The 16,991-nt window shown below is 45.5% G+C and overlaps 1 protein-coding gene across 2 annotated transcripts in view; it reads right to left on the reverse strand.

The window, feature by feature from the left end:
* The window catches only part of WIPF1 (WAS/WASL interacting protein family member 1), a 123,329-nt gene extending 108,639 nt beyond the window's left edge, over positions 1-14,690 (reverse strand). For both annotated transcript variants that reach the window (XM_027055458.2, XM_027055459.2), the window contains exon 1: positions 14,503-14,690. The gene's annotated coding sequence lies outside the window, so the exon portion shown is untranslated. The remainder of the gene's footprint in view (positions 1-14,502) is intronic.
* Between the last annotated feature and the right edge of the window lie 2,301 nt (positions 14,691-16,991).

The following is a 16,991-nucleotide window of genomic DNA, read 5'->3' on the forward strand; positions in this document are numbered from 1 at the left end:
CCAGGACAGTCTAGAAGGCAGAGGCTTGGCCCTGTGAACTCCACACGAGTCCCTGCCCTGAACACTGCCTTGCCTTTCCTCAGCTGGGCTTTACTGTGGTTTGGACCTGAAGGAGGTTTCCAGTTGCACCCCTCACACTTTAGGGCAGTGTTAGCTTTGGCCTTGTCCAATAAGGAAATTGACCATTCTATGTTCCACCTGTAACTTAAAAAGAAAATCACTTAGGGACTATTTTATCCAATCTTGGGCAGGGAAAAAAGCACTGGGCTGGAACTCGGCAGGCCTGTGTTCTCGCGTCAACTCTGCTACCAACCGGCCTTGGCCTTGGGAAAGCCACCTAACTTCTCTGGGGTTCTGTTTCTTCACCTGTGAAGTGGGAGGACGGGCAAAAAGATCTTTATCTTCACTTTGCTTCCTAACTCCAATATTCTGTTATTTTATAAGAGGTTCTATGTTTTACGGTTGAGTATTAATGTTTTTTAATGTTTACTTTTGAGGGAGAGAGAAACAGAGCATGAGCAGTGGAGGAGGGGCAGGGGTAGGGGGGGACACAGAATCTGAAGCCGGCTTCCGGCTCCAAGCTCTCAGCACAGATCCCCACTCGGGGCTCGCACCCACAAACCACGAGATCATGACCTGAGCTGAAGTTGGACGCTTAACCGACTGAGCCATCCAGGTGCCCCTACAGTTGAGTATTACACTCCTTCCCCCTCAGCTAAATATAACCTGTGTTATTCATTTATTCTCGAGAAAATAATGTGATGCTAGTCAATGACACCAGTCTTAGGCAGCACTTGTGACACTCTAGGAAGATTTTCTTCCTCACTAGAGACACTGCAGTCTTAGAGGGTCATTTAGAATGTATGTCTGTGACGGGAGTCAGGTGTTAAAGTGGATGATTCAGAGAGAAGTTACTGTTGGACCCAAAACACCACTGAAGAGGAGGTTGGTCTTCACTGCTTCAGGCTGTCCTTTCCCAGTGGGCTGGTGCCCCTAACCCAGACACATGAGGGAAAACAGAGGAACAGAAAGCTCAGGTCATTTTCCCAGAACACTTTACTAGTGATCAGTCATCTGCTTAAAAAAAGCTGGGGCCACTTAGGTCCTTTCCAATTTTCTGCCCCTCGCTGAAGAGCCAGAGGGCGGGGTGAGCATCACAGTTCAGAGCGGGCTCTGAAGCCACATGGACTGGACCGGATCTGGACTCTGCTAAATGAATGGTGTGAACTTGGGCAAGTTTGTTCCCCACAAATTCCTCATCTGCTAAATGAAGATAACAGTGCCTACCTCATAGCATCATTATATGGATTCAGTGGGCTAATTTATTAGAGCATTTAGAACATTACCTGGTACATAGTTAGCAATATCTATGTTAGATACTATTATGATTATCACTTGTAAAAATGATTACTGGAAATCCGGAGGAATAATTCATTTTTTACTTCTGCGAGTAAGCATGCGAAAAGCAGGCAACCTCTTATTTCTGTTTCTGTTTCCTAAGGAGTTCTTTCAAAGAGCAGACCATTGCTTAGGCCAGCTCACCAAGAGTCCCTATACTTGCAGCCCCCTGCCCAGAAACCTCATTAACAGGGGACCTTCTTGGAAGGGTGGGGGAGGTTAAGGATCTCACTCCTTTCACTCCATGGCTCCCTGCCCCAAGCTGAGGCTTCTCCCTGCAGCTTGAAACCACCAGATTCTTTTCCCTGCTGTCACTGCTGACCTCTGCACTCTGTCCACCACCAAAAGCCTCTTCCCTTTTCTTCTCCCCCTCTGTGTTGCTGGAGCCAGAGCTGAAGGGGAGCACAGGGGAAGTTTCCACTAGGACTTCATCCTCTCTTGGGCCTCGGGGCTGAAACTCAAAAACATTTTCTCCTAGTCACAACCTTATCTAAGATGGTGGTTAGGCTCTCTTGGGCACCAGTCCTAAGGTTCAGTTTCCTGGGTAGACAAGTTTGTCTAACCTCTCTGTAAAGCAGAAAGTCCACAGGGGCACCATTGACCAGCCTGTTGGCCCAGGATCTTTCCATGCATAACTGGAGATCCTGTAATGTTAGCACCAATCTCAAGAAGCAAAAGCAGCACACAGTTTCTTGGAAGATATCCAAGATGGTCTGCCTCCGAGCCAAAATAGCAACGTGTTGTTCCTCAGGCCACGAGTAAGAAATGCAAACAAGAGACTCAACCAGCAATGCTCACAACCACCAACCAATGAGCATGACAGAACTCTTAAGGTGAAGCCCCATCTGGGTATTTTTATCCGTTCCCAGGAATCACCACCATCACAGTGAAGCAACACACAGTCACCTGCGTATGGTGTTTTTGTCTGAGCCTATACAAAAAGCACTTTAGTGAGCAATGACCTCTGCCTTCTAAAAAGCCACAAAGGCTGATGCGTGTACCATCCCAGCAATGGGGGCGCCTGGGCGGCTCAGTTGGTTAAGCATCTGACTCTTGATTTCCACTCAGGTCACATGATCTCACGGTTCCTGGGTTTGAGCCCCGCACTGGGCTGCACACTGACAGTGTGTAGCCTGCTTGGGATTCTTTCTCCCTGTCTCTGCCCCTGCCTGGCTTGGGCACATGCATGCATTCTCTCTCTCTCTCTCTCTCTCTCTCTCTCAAAATAAATAAATAAACATTTAAAATTTTAAAAATAAATAAAAAATAAGCCCCAGCAGTGGACTTTCCTAATGAAGTTTGGAACTGGTGCCTTATGGTTATATCTGAAGTGCTCCATAAAAGGAGTAAACAGATGGGGGCACCTGGGTGGCTCAGTGGGTTGAGCGTCTGACTTTGGCTCACATCATGATCTCACAGTTCATGAGTTGGAGCCCTGCGTCGGGCTCTGTGCTGACAGCTTGGAGCCTGAAGCCTGCTTTGGATTCTGTATCTCCCTTCTCTCTGTTCCTCCCCTGCTCGCGCTCTGTCTCTCTCCCTCTCAAAAATAAATAAAGGTTAAAAAAAAATTAAAAGAAAAAGGGTAAGCAAATGATGCATGCACACATGTATAGTAGATGGTGAGGACAGGCGGTTTCAGGGTTATGACCGTGTGTGTCCTAATAGAAAATAAGGGTCAGTATAATGGATGTGTATACGCATATAGTGAGGTAGTGTGATTTTCACTGGATGTAAATAAAACAAGATCTGCTAGGCATACCTGGACAGCGTCTAGCGGAAATCCCACCTCCACCAATGACATTACAAAGAAAATCTCAGGGTAATAGCTAATGTTCTTTCTTCAGCAAGTACACAATGAGATTCAAGCATAAAGAACTCAGGGGGTTTGCTGAAATATGACTCGATTTTATATATTACACATAACACACATACACTATTTTAGCTAAATGAGAGATGCCACTTGTTTATCAAACATTTAGTCAAAAACAGGCAAGGTGAAATTTCAGAGTCATCGGGTCTCTGACTGATAAGTTAAAATGTTTATGAGTGCACTGTTTATAGACGGTGCCCAATGGGGAGCCGCTGTAAGCCCCTGAACAGGCATCCCACACATCCTCCGAGCCTCAATCTCCCCATCCCTACAGATTTCTCCACTCAACTTCCACATAGTGTTTTATTGCTGTCAAGGTCACAGGACTACTGGCATTCAAGCCGGAACTGGAAGTGTTGAGCTCCTATCTTTCTGCTCTGTCCACCTTCCCACTCTACTTTGACCAGAGGATCCAATGGAAAAGACATCAAATAAATGAGCTGGTTGATAGCAGGACTTAACCTGAAAGTGGCTTAATTTTCAAGAGTCCACACTGCCTCTGAGGATTGAAAGGCATCTAAAGGCAGAGGCAGAGCGAAAGGAAAGGAGAGCACAGGGGCCACATGCATCAGTACATGGGGGCCCTCAGAAGATGCGAGCGTTCGCAAATCCCAGCGCTGAGACTATGGTAGATCTCGAGAGAAAAGCTGCCAATTCCCCGGGGTGGGGGGGGGGGGGACACTACTCTCCCTCCCCATTGACCACTCACCAGCTAAAACCTAATGGCAGCTGCCTACCAAGGTTAGCCCTACCTAAAGCCACCCAGGCAACAGGAACCCAATCCCACCTCAGGATTCTGGGAGTCCGGACCAGTGGATTTCTGGCCTTGAGCACGACTTGTATTTTTTAAGTGGTCGAGGGAGAGTTCAGGGTCCCTCAGATTGGGCCACGCGGGGAGACACTGGGTCTAGAGACTTCCCCGTTCTCCTCAGACGCCCTGTAGCGAAGTCTCCAGCAAGGCTGACTGCGAGAGCCACAACACAGGACTGCGTTCTCTGAACCCACTCAACTTTCATGGACCTTTGGGGCTCTGCACAAGGACACCCACCCTGAGGAACTGCTCTGGCTACATCAGGTCAGGACTCCAGCGTCCGCCTCTCTTGGGGGCTCATGTCCTCTGCCCGATTTAGCTCCCTCTAGTCAGACATGTCAGTTCGCCTGTCTGGTCTGGGGCGCTTTCCCAGCATGAGGCCCTTGGCTTGTCGAAGCTCTGGCAGTTTGGGCAGAACATACAGACTTATCTTTCAGGGGACTCTGATCTGGACAATTCAGACTCGCTCAGGAGACTCCGTCCTTCGAAGGTATGACTCTGATGTGTTCTTTTTCTGAACAGGACATCCCTTTCTGAAGCATCTGAGCCTTTAAAACACTAACATTAGAAACAGAGTAAAACTTAATGAAGGCAGATATCAAGGACCCACAGGATTTCTTCATTTTCAGTTCGGACTTCTGCTGCCCAGACACAATCTTTCTGCCATCTGCGTCAGGTTAGCTACAAAGCCCTGTTATTATTCTGGGCTACACAATGCTGGCCCGACCTCCCCGAATACAAGAAATTGTGCTGATTGATTTAGTTATTCTGTTCCTATAAACGACCCCAGTTGTGCAGATGTTTCTGATTAACCAATGTACTGCCGGAGTTATATACAAATAATTTTCTAATGAACTCAGCAACTAGCAGAACAGGAGACGTGGGATCTAGTCCCACCTCCCAGAAAAACAAGCAAAAGCAACGGTGCAGGGGCTTTTCAGCAATGTTCCAGGTTTAAATTCCTATCTGCTGTGATTCACTTTTTCCTCTTGATGTAATCCACTATAACTTAGAACGAATGCTCTCAAAGAACCTTTGTCTTCAGATTTCTGGCCTCGAAAGGGAAACTCCGTTAGCTCTGCGCGCTCCAAACTCCTTTAAAATTTCCCATCTTTGGTATTTCATAAATTTCTGTTTTTATTAAAACATTTACACTTCCGGAGACAATTTCTTAAATAATATACTTTTACGAGGAGAAAATTGGGACTGAAGAGTCTACATTGACCTTGTTATAAAGAGAAATCAACTGTTTTGTTTCACTTCAGTACAGAACGATGAGGCTCAGTGGGGTTAGGCTCAAATTTTTCTCCTCCAGTTCTAGAAGACAAATCACATGCACATTAGACAATTAAGGAAAAGACAAGACATGAATAATTCAAATGAATGGGATTTTTTAAAGTAAAGATAGTGACAAGTGCTCCCTGCAGAAGTCATTTGAAACAAAACAGGAAAAAGAGATTAGAAAGCTTATCCTTCTAAAATAAATTATGCTGGCAAGGATATGGGGGAAACAGATATCCTCAAGTAGTGTTAGTGGGAGCGTGAATTACTACAACTTTTGGAAAGTAATACCACTCTGGGGGCTCTGACAGACAAAAATAAAAGCTTCTGTATGTTAGCTCGTTCGAATTTACACACGTGGATGTTCAGAGAAGAACTGTTGCTATATATAGCACAAAACTTGAAACAACCTGAATGGTTAAATTGTGGCATGTGAAGCAGCCATGATATAAATAAATGAGTTTTTAAATTTTTTTTTAAATTTTTTTTTAATGAGTTTTTTGATGTGGAGAGAATGTCTATGATGCTTCGGTATGTTAAAAAAAAAATCTGTGGATCTCAAAAAGGTATCTGCACTCCCATATTCATTGCAGCATTATTCACAATAGCCAAGAGAGAGAAACCACCTACGTGTCCGCTGGTAGATGAATGCATAAAGACGGTGTACTATATACACACCATGGAGTATTACTCAGCCAAGAGAAAGACATCCTACCATTTGTGACAACATGGAAGGACCTTGAGGGTATAATGCTAGGTGAAACAAGTCAGACAGGGAAAGACAAAATGCCATATGGTCTGGCTTAGTGGAATCTAAAAAGCCAAACCTGTAGAAACAGAAGGTAGAGTGGTGGTTACTAGGAGCTGTTGGGGGTTGGGGGGGAATGGGGAGATGTTGGCCAAAGGGTACAAACTTGTGATTAGATGAGTAAGTTCTAGGGATCTAATGCACAGCATTGTGATTATAGTTAGCAATAGTGAAACTGTGTACTTGAGAGTATATATTTGCAATCATAAATGTTCTCCCCACAAAAGAGAAATGATAATTATGTGACGGTGATGGAGGTGTTAAAGCTATGGTGGTGATCATATTGCCATATATAACTGTATCAAATCGGCACGCTGTACCCTTACACTTACACAATGTTATACGTCAACTGCATCTCAACAAAAAAATCTTGTAGCCTAATGTGTATGTTCCTATTTTTAATAGAAAAAAAATATATGTGCACATGCATTTGTACATAGTTATATAAGCAGAGACAGAGGAAGGACACATCCTGAACAGATAATATTACCTTGAGGAGTTAGAATCTGAGTGAGATAAGAGAAAAACTATTAGCCTTTTCTTCATGTAGTTCTTCCGTTTTTGTCTTAAAAATTTTTTTTTTGATGTTTATTTATTTTTTGAGAGAGAGAGAGCACAAGCAGGGGAAGGGCAGAGAGAGAGAGAGGGAGACACAGACCCAAAGCAGGCTCCAGTCTCTGAGCCGTTAGTGCAGAGCCCGATGCAGGGCTCGAACTCATGAACCATGGAGATCATGACCTGAGCCAAAGTCGGATGCTTAACTGAGCCAGAGACTGAGCATTTGGTCTGGTGGCTTTCTGAGCTCCAGGACACACAGCACTTCATCACAGCAATGTAGAGGTGGTGCACACGGAACTTCTGTACAGAAAAAGGCGTTTTATGATTTAAATAAACCACAGCAACACATTGTCCTTTAACCAGTTGAGAATTTTTTTCCTTTGCTTCTCCCACTTTCTTATCAAGAAAGGAAGGAAGGAAGGAAGGAAGGAAGGAAGGAAGGAAGGAAGGAAGGAAGGAAGGAAGAAAGAAAGAAAGAAAGAAAATTAAAGGAGAGAGATGTTTAAATACAGAGGTTTTAGTTCCAACATCTTATAAAATGTCACTCAAGACCTGCCCTAGGTTTAACAATAATCTAATTTCTGAATGTGTCTCAAATCACAAACCAAAAAAAAATTTTTTTTAAAACAGTGCTTAAAACTCTAGGGAAAAGAACAGTATGAAATTTTACTCAAAAAAACCTGAGATATTTTAAATTGACGCTTTGGGTTATTTCTTAACCCATGCATGGCAATCACATCTTGGCTCTCATAGATAAGAATAGGCACTGCTCAACACAAATTGCGATACTACTTCCTAAAAAGGTTTTTAAAAGGTCTTCAACTACTCTGCCTTTTTTCCAGACCCTCAAAAACTGAATTGGAAATTTTAGTACCATCTGAAATCCTGTCTTAGTGTCTCTCAGCCTGCCTTCTGGGATGTGGGAAAGCAAACAGCTTAGACTTCTCTCATTCTCCCTCTCCACCCCTTTTCCTCTCAAATCCATACCACAGTCCTTCCAGAAAGTCCCTCCCTCACCACCTACATATGCTGCTTATGACAGGGGCCTGTTCAAGAAGAGCCCATTTTTTTCCTCTTATATCTCAGGCTGATCTGACTGTCTCCATTATCTAAATATCCATCCCCACAACACAAGACTACTGTGGTTAAGACACTGATCTCACTGTTTACATTTTCAGGAAAAAAAATAGCTAGCGTACATGTTTTCTCAAGATCTTCTCCAAGGTCTAAAGGTTCTCTACTTTTAAAATCTATTCTGCTGTGAGAGTGGGAGCAGGGAAGTCTCGGCATTTCTTGAAATATTACTTGGTAACATGTTTAACATTTCAACATTGCATTACTCTGGGATGTGGCCACATTTCTCGTGTGGTCCTTCTCAGGCCTAAATTCTTCAGTCAACAGACATAACCTCCTGCATATGTCTATAGAAAAATGCATGGAAGGTTTCAGAAATGGGTTGGGGAGACACAAGTGGTTGAAAAGCAAGAAATTCAACCAACTGCCCATTTGGTCTGTGTATGCCAAATAAATGACTATAGTTATTCTGTTAGTGAATGATTGGTTGTTGGACTTGACTCAATGGATTATTTGGGCATCATTAGCAAAAGCCAGCAGGTGAGCTGATGGTCACTGAACTGTGCAATAAGAGTGCAAACTCTAATGAGTGACTGTGGACACCAATAATGCACCAATCATTATATATATATATATATATATATATGTATACATAATATATATAGAGAGTATATATATTATGTTTTATATATACATAATATATACATATAAAATACATAAAATGTATATATATGACATATACATTATTGCTACAGTAGAATTCTATGCAGCTGCGAGAATACAGTAGTCCTAGGGGCACTTAGATGGCTCAGTTGGTTAAGCATCTGACTCTTGATTTCAGTTCAGGTCATGCTCTCACGGTTCATGAGTCTGAGCCCTGCATTGGGCTCTAAACTGATGGTACACAGCATGCTTGGAATTCTCTCTCTTTCCCTCTCTCTCTGCCCCTCTCCTGATGGTGTTCTCTCCATCTCAAACTAAATAAATAAACTTAAAAAAAAAGAATATAGTAGTACTATGTCCAAGAAATACTAAAAAGGTAAAACAAACAAAATGCAAACAATATCCATGTAACACAGTCTCAAATATGCAAGTAGATGGTGGTGGGGGGAAGGCAGAAGACAGAGAATAGGAGAAATGTAACCAACTGCATTTAGGTGTTGTAACGAGGTAAGGTGTACATATTACACATATTTAAAGTAGTCAAGTATTATGAAAGAACAGTTTATATATTTAAATAATATAAACATATACAGATATATACTAAGTGGAGTATGTATTGTGTAGGTAAGAAAATAGAAAATAAATAAAAATAAACTTTTAAGTTGTAGTGGTCTCTTCTTTATTTTAGAATACTCTCCTTTTATTGACTATTAGCAAAGTCTATTATTTTTCTTCTTAAGTATTTGTGGCCAAGTTGAGGAATCTATAGGATTCAACATCAGGTGAAGAGAAGGGGCAGTGTGGAGAAGAAAAGGCAATGCAAAGGCATACAGATGGGAATGGAACATAATAGTTTAGATGGAGCCCACCACATGCAAAGCAGTATATAATATGGATGAAGGTGAAATTGAGGGTCAAGGGTGCAGAGTTTGGAATCAGAATGGCGCGGGTTTAAATACTAGCTCTCTCACTAGCTATGTGACCTTGGGCACATTACCTAACTTCTCTCAGCCTCAGGTTCCATGCATATGAGCGGAACCTACATCACAGGGTTGTGTAGCTACTAAATGATTCAATTAAACGACACACAGTAAGTGGTAACATTAAAGAAAGCAAGTGAAAGAAGGAGGGAGACTGGAAGGAAGACAGGGAGGAAGAAAGGAAGGAAGGAGAGATTTTTTTAAAGCTTAGGCCAAATTTGAAGAATTTGATTCCCTTCATGTAACTAAGACATACAAGAAAATTGAAAAGAAGAAACTGTGTTATACTGGAAAGATGGCTTACTAGAAGAGAAAAAAAATATATCCATAGTGAGTAATGCTAAAATGTTAAATCACATAACACCACAGTGACATGTTTTTACAATGTGAGCCATGCTTACTGAAGCTTCTAAACTAAAATTGTAGGTGACCGTGTCTCCTGTCTATCTTATATAAGTTCTTTTATTGAGTATTAGCAAAGCCTATTTTTTAACTTCTCAGCAAGTATTTACGACTGATCTGAGGACTGTAATGCTAAGCATGCATCCCAGGAATCCACACAGGGGCCACCCCACGGTTTTAGGTGCTATTCCTGTGACCTAAGCAGCCCAGCCTTGGGCAGGCAGTCTAATCCACCGGTCACCCTCACACTGGTGATGGCCACCATGATTGTTACTATGTGCCACTTCCTAGTGCCAAGGGACCAGGGTATAGGGCATCTTGTCTTTGCTTTCCCACCCTTTATCTGCCCCAATAACTTCAGCAGAGTAGGCTTGACTGGGTAAGCAGATCACAGGCTGCTGGCCCCCAAACACTGAGATTCTGCTCTGTGAGATTCCTCCTTCTCCAGCTGTTAAGAGAATACACGAGGTGATTGGGGTGAAAACACTCAACAAATTACAGACTGTTAAGGGATTATTATATGTTAATTTATACAAAAGGCTGTTGCCATGTTTAGGCTGTTTTTGTATTTCCATTTGACAAAAGGAATGCCAACAGTGTTTTGCATATACTAACACTGGTAATAGTGATAATAATGGCTCACAAATACCAAGCAGCAGCAGCAGCACAGTCCCAGACAATCTGCTAAACAATCCACGACCATGACTTCACTGGACCCTCGCAACCCTACAGGATGAGGTGGTTACTCTCATTTTAAAGGCAAAGAAACAGAGGTCAAAGAACTTGCAGAAGACAGAGCTGGCACCAGAAGCAAGATCGGCCCAACCTCCAGACCCATGCTTTAACCTTGCACGTGACAGCGTATCAGCACAACCGAGGGGAGGGGGCTCTCAGAAAACAGATTCTGGGCCTCACCCAGATTTACAGAAGCGAGTCTTCATAAGCTTCTAGTGACACCCATGGCAAAGGACCAGAATATTTCAATACTAGTCCATGTGTGTTAAGCAGAACAGCATGACTCAACTAACTGTATTACTGTATCAAATAACTGTATTATTACAAAGTATTCAAGCGACAGAATTACTCTGACCTGACAGTAATCCCTACAGGGTAGGAACAAGTGACAAATGTTGGGCTGGGTGATACAATGAGGCTGAGGGATGAAGCATTAATTTGTCACAGCGAAGTGGAACCAGAACTGTTCCTCACCGGGGCAGGGAAGGGGGACCGCAATGGTGATGGGCCCATTAGCCTTCCTATGCCTGGCCCATCAATATTTGTTAAATGGGCAAATCAGTGAAGGATGGACTCCCCCCAGCTGGAAGCAAATTCATTCTCCTCGAAATTCCTTGTATTTGACCTGTATCTTTTTTTTTTTTTTTTTTAACCTTATTTACCACATTCTGACTTGCATTTCACCGTTTGAAAGCTGCCTCATCTCTACCAGAAGGTAAGGGTCCAGGGGCAAACTCCCATCTCTTTCTGAGCAATGTCTCCCACTCCACTGCTGTGCCCTATGGCACAGCGGCGACCCCTAGCAGGGACCCTCAATGCTAAATGAGTATCTGGCTGGATTCCAACTGAGATTGGAATCTTCACTGATGTGCGTCCTGGCTATTTTCCAGGCTATGCCTCCCAACCTTCCAACACTTGGTGTAACTGTGGACCTGCTGGGACACACTGCAGTGGGACACACTGGCGGAGAGACCTCTGTGTGGGAATCATGAGGAATTTGGTGGGCCTCACCAGAGGGCAGGCTTCAGGAAGACCATAACTCTGGGAGACAGAATCCTGAATACGAGATGCTTAAAAACAAAGGGATTACAGCCAACAAATAAAAGGTGCTTTTCTTTAGTTCTGTTCTCCTGATGTGCACTGCAGAAACCGTATGTTTCCTAAAATTACAACCATAGTTAGGAACACCCTGAAATATCAGACAGTGACATGGACCCAGGAATGAATACTTCCCACAAAAGTAAGCTCATCCCTGGCCAGAGCACCTGAGACAGTACATTTGAAAGGTAAGAGCATACCAACTTCTCTCCCCCCCTTACCACTTGAGCTCTTTATCACTCTTTTATCTTGGTGCTATACACTGCATGGTGTCCGTCTGATGCCTTGTGCTGTGCTGCCTTTTGCTGTTTCCTACTTCATCACCCTACCTGATCCTCACACCATGTGATGGACAAAGAGCAAAGTTTATCAACCCCATTTCTTGGATGAGGTAAGTTGAGTCTCAAGTTGCATGATATGCCAAGGGCACACGAAAGTGGCTGAACTCCCACAAGAGATTTAATTGGGGAAATAAACAAATGGAAGAAGGCATGAATGTCTCCAGTTGTAAGTAATTTCCTTGTCTGTAAACGTCCCAGAATTTTGTCTGACCTTGCTTACCAATCACTTTGCTCTATATTACCAAACCCAAAAGAGTTCATGTGCTCGCCAGGGAGCCAAAGTGATGGCAGGGTTGGGTAGGTCCCAAGGAAGAAGATGACATGACTAAAATGTTCAATAACATCTTCCAATGACTGATAAATGGAGACAGAAGATGTGGTATATACACATATATATACATGGTATACACACACACACACACACACACACACACACACACACTGAAATATTACTCAGCGATCAAAAAGAATGAAATCTTGCCATATGCAATAAGATGCATGGAACTAGAGTGTATTATGCTATATGAAATAAGTCAGAGAAACACAAATATCATATTTTACTCATGTGGAATTTAAGAAACAGAACAGATGAACATAGGGGAAGGGAAGGAAAAATAAGATAAAAACGAACCGGGAGACAAACCATAAGAGGTTCTTAAATACAGAGAACAGGGGCACCTGGGTGGCTCAGTCGGTTGAGCGTCCAGCTTCGGCTCAGGTCATGATCTCGCGGTCTGTGAGTTCGAGCCCCGCATGGGGCTCTGTGCCGACAGCTCAGAGCCTGGAGCCTGCTTCGGATTCTGTGTCCCCCTCTCTCTCTGCCCCTCCCCCACTTGTGCTCTGTCTCTCTCTGTCTCAGAAATAAATAAACATTTAAAAAAATAAAAAAAAAATACAGAGAACAAACTGAGGGTTGTTGGCAGGGTGTAGGGTCAGGGGATGGGCTAAATGGGCGAGGGGCATTAAGGAGGACACTTGCTGGGATGAGCACTGGGTGTTATATGTAAGTGATGAATCACTAAATTCTACTCCTGAAACCAATACTGCGCTATATGTTAACTAACTTGGACTTAAATAAATTTTTAAAAAAATCTTCAAAGTCTAGCCCGCACACTTCCATAACAGCTAATGGGCTCCTACAGATGGATGGGGTTTTTTGGTTCCCGAGAACGTCGACCTTGAGGGGATAACAGGCAGGTAAAGACACAGAGCAAGAGCAGAAGGCAGTGTTGTGAGCACCAGAAGGAGAGGCAAGACGCAAAATGCTGATGGCGTACAGGGCTCTCTCAACTCAGAAAGTCAAAGGGTAATTTATACAAACTACAAACGAAACCAAACAAAACCTCCTTGGAGTTACTTTATCCGTTATAGGAAAAGGCATTTTTGAGGAGGAAAAATATACCAATGACTCAAAGTGAAGCTGAAGTATTGTTTTGAAATTGCCTTGGGAGACTGGCAGAAGAAAACCCACCCAGGGTGGGACTGTCTCCAGGGACTCCGCGGCAGCACTGCCTCGACACACAGGGCCAGCGATTGAGGGTGGGGTCCAGGGACTATCCGGGGGACAGCCGTTACAGGCAACTTTAAGAAAAAGGGACAAAGTCTACCCGGTCACTGCTAACAACTTGAGAGGGTTCCCCAGAACGGAGATAAGGCCAGAAGCCAGAGGCCCAGGAAGGAGTATTCCTCTGGGATAACGCAGGACCAAGAGCGGGCACAGACACACCCTTTGTTAATTTCAAAGTCTAACCACCCGTCGAAGTCGCCTCCGACTGGGTCAGCTGGTTTCTTTCACGCTTGCAACGTTCTTCAACGGTTCTTTTTTAGAGAGAAAAATGTGTTAGCGGAAAGAGGTAGGGGAGTGAGACTGAAGTGAGGCTGTCCGGAAAGTCCGGGAGAGGCCCCGGGCAAGGGGAAGGGCGCTGACGGGGACTGGAAGCGCCTCTAAGGTCAATGCGCACATCTAACCCGCGCGTCTATACCGACCACAGAGCGAGCAGCGAGCTGCAGGCGGGAGCCCAGTTCGGGGAGCCGCGTTGCGAGATGAGCTCGATTCCGCCAGCGGAGAAGGCGAGGCGGTTCCCGGGCATGAAGCGGCCCGGGGATGCCCGAAAGTCCCCATCCGCCCGAGCTGGGGGTGTAGCTGCGGCCCCAGCGCATCCCCGCCAAGCCCCTGCCGCGGGGAACTACGGCCGCCGCAGGTCCCGAGCCCCCACCCCACTCCTCCCCGCCGCGGCCCCGGGGTCGGGGGAGCCCAGGAACGCGCGCGCCCAGGCGGGAGGCGGCCCCGCCGTCCGCGGCCCCTTCCTTCCCGGCCCGGCCCCTCCCGAGGCCGCGCGCCCGCGCCCACTGCCCCCGGCCGCCCCCGCCCGCTGCCGCGCGGCGCTCCCCACCCCGCCGTCCAGCCCTGCCCTCCCCGGCGGCCGCGGGCGTCTCCCCGGGAGCCGCCTTGAGACCCCGCGCCCCGGTCGCGCGTCCCTTACCGCGCAGCGGCTCCGGGCGGCTCCAGGGCCCCGCGGCGCGCGGGGCATTTTTTTCCGGGAAACTTCTCCCCGGTCCGTAGGGCTGAGCCGGCCGGGCAGGAAAAGCGCTCAGCGCCGGGAGGCTGCGACCATCCGGGAACTTCGCGGAGATGTAAACCCTCCCCCTCGACTCCCCGTCCCCCCCCCCCCCCCCTCCTGCGGCCCCGCCACATGTGGACGCGCCGCGAGGCCGCCGCCGGCCCTTCGCCCTCTCCTCCGGGCGCCGCGCCCGCCCCGCCTTTCTCCCGAGCTCTGCGCCCCTCTCCGTCCCCGGTCGCCCAGAGGAGCGTGGTGAGAGTGGGGTGCTAGGTGGCTGGGGCTCGTGGGTCCCTGTGTCCGCTCCCTGAGCAGTGAAGGCACGCGGCGGTGGGGTCCAGGACGGGCTGCTGCAGAGGAGCGGGAACTAGAAGGTGTGTACGACAGAGGGCCCTTTCCCCGGGACCCCGCATCCTTGCTTGCCAGCTCCCCGCTGCTGGGGGTCCGAAGGAAAGCCTTCTCCCATCGCCCTCTCCTCCGTTCTCAAAAGAGGGGGTCCAGCTTTGAGACACCTTAAATTAAAATTGGTGTTAAAAATGAACTTCAAAAGAGAGTGGAACCCACAGGGGCCCACGTGCAAGTGCATCCGTCTCCCCGTCCCCTGTGTGGGGACAACGGTGCGGCTCTTCCCGTGGGGAGATGTCGTTCCGCCCCTCCACGCGGGTGGGGTCCTTTCAGTAGTTTCGCCTCAAGAGGGGATGGGCTTATCAGGTACCCACATCCTCAGACACGGCAGGATCACAGTAAACATTTGGAGAAAGTGAAGAAGGTTCTACTCCATCGCCAAGGCTAACTGTCTTTACCAGGCTTGGACCAGCTGAGAAAGCGCCAGGACTCTTAAAGAAAAGTTAACACACACCCAGATGCCCCAGGTACTAGAATGTGTCCATTTGAAAACAACCACAAGGTATGATCAATGTAATAACCACTGGATCATAGGTTAAAATATCAAGGTTGTGTATCCCTCTGAATAAAAGCAAAAAGGGTGGGAATATGCACTCTCAGGGATTGATGTCCTAGGCTGAGGAAGTCGTTCCTCCTTGACTTTAGGCTGTTTCTGTTCCTCCACCGTTCCCATATACACATTTGCATCTTGACATACTCTTAACAGGGACAACAGTGCTTCTGGAAAAAGGTGAAGTAACGTGTAAACCCGTCCTATTGACAAACTTTGGTTCCTAAGTATACCCGTCTTTTGAAGGTTTATTATATATTTGTCTTTCTTTTTAAGCCATTTCTATGGTAATATGCACGGGTTATGTTTTATATAAAACAGGGACCAGTGATTTCCTATATCAATATATTATTCCAGACTTGAAAACATACCAATAGCAGTTATCACAGTGTGGCATGGAAGTTAAACCAAGGAGCTGCCTGGTTTCCTTGCAAGCTCTCTAAAGCCTCTTTTTTTTTTTTTTTTTTTTTTTTTGCTTCTAATAGGCAAACGAGAATTCTTACCTCCTAGGGTTGTTGCAAAGATTAAATGTGATAATCCCTCTAAAGAGGAGCAGAGTAGTGGCACACAAGTAGAACAGGAATCTTATCTTTGACTCCCCAAAGTTCAGCAGAGTACCTGTGCCCTGGGACCAATACTTGCCAGAAAAAGCACTCTCTTCAGTCTACATCTTTCAAAGATCCATGTAAATTTTAGCATTGGTATACACAAAAGGAAATTATGAAGGTAACATACATGCCCCCACCCATTATTTCATCATTGGAAGCCCAAAATTAATGATATCCTGAATTGTCCACTGGTTTAAATCGCCCTTGAGGCCAGTGTCCAGAATGCGTCTGGCTCTCTCTCAGACACCAATACTTCTCTCAATGGTCAAAACCTGAATAATATTTCATCAGTGGTAATTTTCTAGATTCAATAAGGGGGCTATAATTGTGTACAATGTTAACATTTGGGAAAGACCAGTGCAGTGTATCTGGAAACATTCTTTTTTAATTTTTGCAACTTAGTTGTAAATTTGAAATACTTTGAAGCTGAAAAAGTTCCTAATATTTTTTAATTAAAAAAAAAATGATGGGGCGCTTTGGTGCACAGTCAGTTAAGCATCTGACTTTGGCTCAGGTCATGATCTCACTGTTAGTGAGTTCTAGCCCCATGTTGGGTCTGCACTGACAATGCAGAGTCTGCTTGGGATTCTCTCTCTCGGTCTCTCTCTGTCTCTCTGTCTCTCTCTTCTTCTCCCTCCCTCCCTTCCTCTCTCTCTTTCTCTGGCTTCCTCTGCCCCCCCCCCTTGTGCTTTCTCTCTCTCTCTCTCAAAATAAATAAATAAACTTAAAAACAATGGGGGCACCTGAGTGGCTCAGTGGTTAAATGTCCAACTTTGACTCATGTAATGATCTCACAGTTCGTGAGTTCAAGCCCCACGTTGGGTTGTCTGCTGTAAGCACAGAGCCTGCTT

Source organism: Acinonyx jubatus, chromosome C1, assembly GCF_027475565.1.
Source record: "Acinonyx jubatus isolate Ajub_Pintada_27869175 chromosome C1, VMU_Ajub_asm_v1.0, whole genome shotgun sequence".
Lineage (NCBI taxonomy): Eukaryota > Metazoa > Chordata > Mammalia > Carnivora > Felidae > Acinonyx > Acinonyx jubatus.